Below are 6,152 nucleotides of genomic sequence, written 5' to 3'. Positions count from 1 at the left end.
ATTGTAAGGTTTTTAGGGGAAAAGGGGTTCAAAATAGGCTTTAGTGTATTTAAATCTACGTTTCGGAAATATTGGTAGAATTCAGCCACTGTGGGTGGTGGCCTGCGGCGACGACGCATGGTGGCCGTCTAGTGATTGACATCCCTTCGATAGAGGTTGTTTAGAGAGAGGACAGAGAGAATGAGTTCTCTTATTCTTAGAGAGAGAGGAAAACATAAAATGAGAGAAGTGAGGCCCTTTGGGGCTGAATTTGGGTCATATATACCCTCTCCCATACGACGTCGTTTTGGGAGAGGGGCTTCTGTGTAAATAGAGGATGGGTAAATTATATTCGCACTGCCCCTGGTTCTGTACTCTTCAATTTTGGTCACGAAACAGGTTCCTAAGCATTTTAATTTGGTCTTTATATTTTATTTATGTTCATTTTAGTCCTTGCCTATATTTATATATATATTTAGGGTAAAATTACATTTTTAGTCCTTATATTTTAATAAATTCTATTTTAGTCCCGATTAATAATTAAGGTTAATTTAAATTGTTAGTACATAGCTTTTGTAGTATTTTGAATTATGACAATTAATTTAGATACTTTTTAATTTAATCATATAATTTTAATATTTTAATTTTAAATATTATTTTTGGGATTATTTATACTTATAGTATTTTAAAAATTAGGTATTTATTTTGATAGTTTCATTAGAATTCATTATACATATTTAAATTATGTTATTTTATGTAATGAATCATAAAATATTTCTCTAACTTATTAGGAAAATATTTTAAATGATTTGTGGGCATAAAATAATATTCTTAATTATTTTTATGGGATTTAATAACTAAAATTAAATACAAATTTACAAGTTATTGCAAAGACAAATTAATTAATAAGCACATGTACCAATTTTGGGCGTTATGGGGGTGTTAATCCTTCCTCACACGTAATCGACTCCCGAACTCTTTTTTCTGGTAAGAAGACCCTTGGTTGTATTATTTTAATATTATTAAGGAATTTTATTAGAATAATATAATATTTTGGTGAACAATCTCACCACATTAAAAGATTGGTGGCGACTATACAATTTAGTGATTTATCTGATTCAAGGAAGAAATACACTTACTTTTTTCGATACTAGTTACACTTAGGTGTACTATTTGCACTATTTGTCACCGGGCAAAGAAACATCTCGACAATCGCAAAAGAGTTGAAAGGATTAGGAGCTCCTGAATTCAAGGGTGAAGTTGAGGAAGATCATGTTGTTGTGGAGCTTTAGTTGAATGATGTCAAGATAATGTTAAAAGGTCTCCACTACTTTGAAGTGGAGAAGTTAGATTGAGTGGTTTCATTTCTGCGAGGGCAAGCTCGAGTATGGTGGACTAATGTCACCGTGAGAATGACAAGTGACCAAGTGACATGGTCCTTATTCTTAGAAAAGTTCAAACACAAGTATATGTGAGATCAATTTATAAGGAAAATGAAACAAGAGTTTATGAGCTTGAAGTAGGGGAATAACACTGTGTATGAGTACAAATGCGAATTAAATAAGTTGAGTCGATTTACTGCTGAGCTAGTTCTTACTGAAAAATATGTATGTGAATGGTTTGTTGAGGGCTTACGTCGTAGACTAAAAGAAATGTTGATAGTTTTGAATCTGTCTTCGTTCTAGAAAGTGGTCAACCGGGCTAAAGCTCTTGAGAGAGCTCAGAATGAAAGATTTGGAGAACAAGAAGCTTAAATGACCAAGAGAGTTGGTGTTTTCTCGAGTTTAGTACCATCAAAGAGGGATATAGATTATGGTTTTCGATCTCAGGCAAGGTCTGAGTAAGCTGCATCCTGTGCCTGATGATCAAATCCGATAAGAGCTAGACATATGTAATCAGTAGGGTCTGGTGCTAGGAGATCGAATCAAGGTCAATCGAGATAGTGTCAGCATTGTGGGAAGAATCATACTAGAGTATGTTGAGTGGTCTCCGGAGTAAACTGAAGACATTGTTAAAGACCCTTGCGAGGTTGACAATAGAGTTATTTTACACGTTCAAGCAATTCATATTGTAATACTTACAGTTCTCCATTGTTATTGTATGGTAAAGCTATTTCTGAATTATCCTGATGAAAAAACATCTTTTAGAAGTAAATTGGGGGGATGGGGATGACAAACAATAAAGTTCAAGTGCATTAACCATTATTGGAGCATGCAAAACCGATGCTTATATCAATGCATAGACTAAAAACAAAAAACAAAATTGGAACCGAGGAAATGAATCACTCACTCACTCACAAACATATATTCATGGCTATCGAGCAATGACATTTTCAACCGCTATGAAAAATGAGAACCAACCATTGGCTGACCTCATCTTTTTGTGGTCGTTAGCTGATAAGTCGACAAGTAGAGCCTGAAATGAACCTTACAACATCTTGTTAGCGACGTCGAGGATCCAAAACCAGACGACGAATATCGCGACAGTTCTCAGTTTCGTCGGTTTCTCCAATGAATCGATTGTACGGTGACCCATGTCTTTAACAAACTGATGAGAAAGACGATGATGGAGATCGAGCCGGGTAAAGCGAAGATAAAGGGTCAGCGTAGACAGAATCGATATGTGCAATGGTCACTGTTGTAACCCACGATGGGTTGAACAAGGAGGCTGGAGATTGGACCGTAAATCCAAATGAAAGCCACCCATGTATGGGGAATGCCGAGGGTTTGCGAAGTATGGGGTTAAAAGAGACAGCTGAAGAGCCCAGCGGAACTGGATACCAGCGATAATGGAGGCGATGGTGATGATTTCCCTTATCAAGCTTGGAGATGGCGGAACTCCGTTTTCCATTATAGTTGGCGATGTGTTTTATCTGTAAAACTAAACTCCTTTGTGTTACCAATATATAAATATTCTAACAAGCTGAAAAATATTAAAAACAATAATATTTTAAAAAAATAAGCATAAATCCTTACTGAAAGGAAAATTTTACAATTTTATATTTAAGCCAATGAAATGATGACACATGTCATCTTTGTATTAGTTGAAAATTATTAAAAAATTAATATAATTATTTTTTAAAAATTACTTTTTGTTTATGTGGCAAATGCCATGTCATCACCTTTGCATATGTGGCATTGCCACGTCGGTGTGCGATGTTATGTAAGCTTGCCATGTCATCTCTATGCATTGATTGTTAGTTGACTAACGGTTTTCATCCAACGAGGGTGTTTTTTGACCAAAAATGAAACGTTAAGGGGTCAAATGTTAAAAAAACAATATGGGCAAATTTGACAGCATTTTCAAACGTTAAGGTTATTTTGTTGCATTATACCAAAAAAGAACCATGATTCGAACTAAAACCCATATTTAGGAGAGACCTGACCATCGATTGCTTCACCGGAGCAACATTACCCGTCACCGAATGTAAATCTTTTACCTTTAGGGATTTGGTTTCCATTTTCGGGTGAGAACTTTTCGGGTTTATTAATAGGAGGTCGGTTGTAAAAGAGGTGGTTTTGGGAAAGGGTTTTGAGTGTTCCCCGCCCCGTGGCTACATATTTGCAGTGGTCGGGGTCTTGGGTTTCTCTCTTCGACAGCGAAAAGAAGAAATAGGTAATAATAGGGAGTGAGCACAACTAGAAATGGGTTATATCTCAGCGTTAACAAGACGCCATTTAGAGGGGGAAGCCATGCGTTTAGTGCATGGGCTAATCACGCAAGGAAAGTCCCAATTTTGTAATAATTACATTTTGATCACTAATAAAACTTTGATTTCTTTGATTTTTAGCTCTTTATTTGTTTTATATTTTATTCTTATCCTTATTTCGTGGTAAATATATTTATGCTTATATTCCAGACTATACCATTTCATTTTAGTTTGTTTAGGTTTAAGTAATACATTTTTTATTAAGCTCATTTTAGTCACTGTTTTTTTTTGTGTTGTCGTGTTCTTGGTTAAATTTATGTTGAAAACCTGATCTTTTAATATTTTTCACTTTAGTCCTGCGATGTTTTGGATTTATTGTTGCTTTAGTACTCATGTTATATAATATTTGCACATTAGCTATGATTTTTAATATGTTCATTATTATACCTCTAAAGTTGTTGTTCTTATTATTTAATCCTTATTTACTAAGCATGATTAGATTCTTTTATTCGTATTTTAGTTTATCATGTTTGTATATATAATTATATATTAAAGGTATATACTTGAGTACATTCACACTATAAACATATTTTGTACCTTACGTATGTTGGTTTGATATATTTCGATTCTTTATTATCTTCTTAGAATGAGTGTAAAAAGCACAACCTTATAGAGGTAATGCGATTCAATACAATATTCGAACGAAGTGTGAACTTGAAATAATCGAACGCTTGCATTTATCTATTAAAATGATAGTAATATTTTAAAAGATATTTTATTTTATTTTAATTTAAGTATTGAAAATTTATGTTTTTTAGAAAAAGAGTAACAAATTATTTTATGCAAGTTTTGATATTAATTCCTTGTTCAATTCAATATTTTTAAACGATTTAGGGAGGAAACATTTTTTACAAACAAGAAATGGATAGGATAGTATTCCTGTAGGAGAATGCACGAATCTCAAGATTTATTGTTCAAATTAAAGAATTTTCCTTCATAAATAATTCAAAATAATTTATTCAACGCCCAATGAAAAAGATCGTAGTTTAAATATTGATGCGAATTCATGATGAATATCATTTACGATAATATGCAAGCGACTAAGTACTAATTTTTTGGGCGCTATGGTGGTGCTTATTTTGTCTCACGTGTAATTGTTTCCCGAATCCTTAAAAGTACATTTTTGGTAAAGCATACCAATTTTTTATCTTTAAAATAATTTTTTAAATTGTTTTAAAAGATTTTTAGGTATTTGATCTACCTAATCCAAAGGTCGATAGGGGCTCCAATTCAAACTAATTAAAAATCCCAATTTTTTTTAATAAAGACATAATTGTCTTTTTAAAATATAAAAAAAAATCAAAAATGATTATACAAAATGATCGAAAAAAACGAAAAACATATCATAAAATCATAAATGGTTATACAAAATGATAAAAAAAACGAAAAATATATCTTAAAAACATAAATTGTTTTTATTGTAAAACTAGCGATTGACACTAAAATTAATGTACACATGTACTAAACAAAATAAAAAGAGAAAAAATTGATCTAATGGCACGAACTCAACGAAAGAAAAGGAGGGGACCATTGCATTTTCTTCTCTCTTTCGTGTAGCTTGTATTGTATAGGTATTCTTGTCTTTTGCTGACCATGCGTTCCTTAAATGCACCGCCCATACATCTCAACCCATCGTCTATATTTTTTTTATTTATAATAATAATAATAATAAATTAAATTTTAAAATTGGGATAAATTACATTTTATTTCATGATTTTACTCTATTTTTATATTGATATTTATTATTTTCCATATTAGTATATGATTTTTGTTATTTTAACATCTAATCTTTAGTCATATTAATATTTAAATTTTTTCCATATTGATATTTTATGTAACAATGTTAGAAAAAAATGACGTGATTCTATCAGATTATGTTATATTATTATTAAAAAAATTAAAATACTTAAGTAAGGAAATTATAGAAATATATAGTAACTCTAAAATTAAGAAATTGTAAAAGTATTGAAATTAAAACCTTTAAAAAAGTAATTTATGCAATTTTATTGTCAATACTTAGTTAAATATTTAGACAATTTTTTAAGTATAATGATTAATATTATTTTAATTTTTTTATATATCTATTATCTTAACAGTGAATTGATACTGACATCGTTTGTTCAAGATTCAAAATTGGTAATCTTCTAAATAATAATTATTTTTAAACAAAACAAAACAAAATAAAATAAGATATGAATATGAATATGAATATAAATATTAATATAAAATCTTATTTAAATCCATATCGTTTAATTATTCATAACATCACCATATGTTATATATATTTTGTCACATGCATTACTTTTTTATAAGAATTTATAAATGATATATTAAAAGGGATTATTACAAATATTAAATATGAATGATAAAATAGAATATTTAAAATATTAAAGGAATAAGTAAAATATATTATATATTTTTTAAATTATGATTATTTAATTATCTTAATGTTGATTTTTTTAAG

Source organism: Hibiscus syriacus, unplaced genomic scaffold, assembly GCF_006381635.1.
Source record: "Hibiscus syriacus cultivar Baekdansim isolate YM2019G1 unplaced genomic scaffold, ASM638163v2 tig00000483_pilon, whole genome shotgun sequence".
Taxonomy (NCBI): domain Eukaryota; kingdom Viridiplantae; phylum Streptophyta; class Magnoliopsida; order Malvales; family Malvaceae; genus Hibiscus; species Hibiscus syriacus.
Note: the sequence above shows the minus strand (reverse complement) of the source record.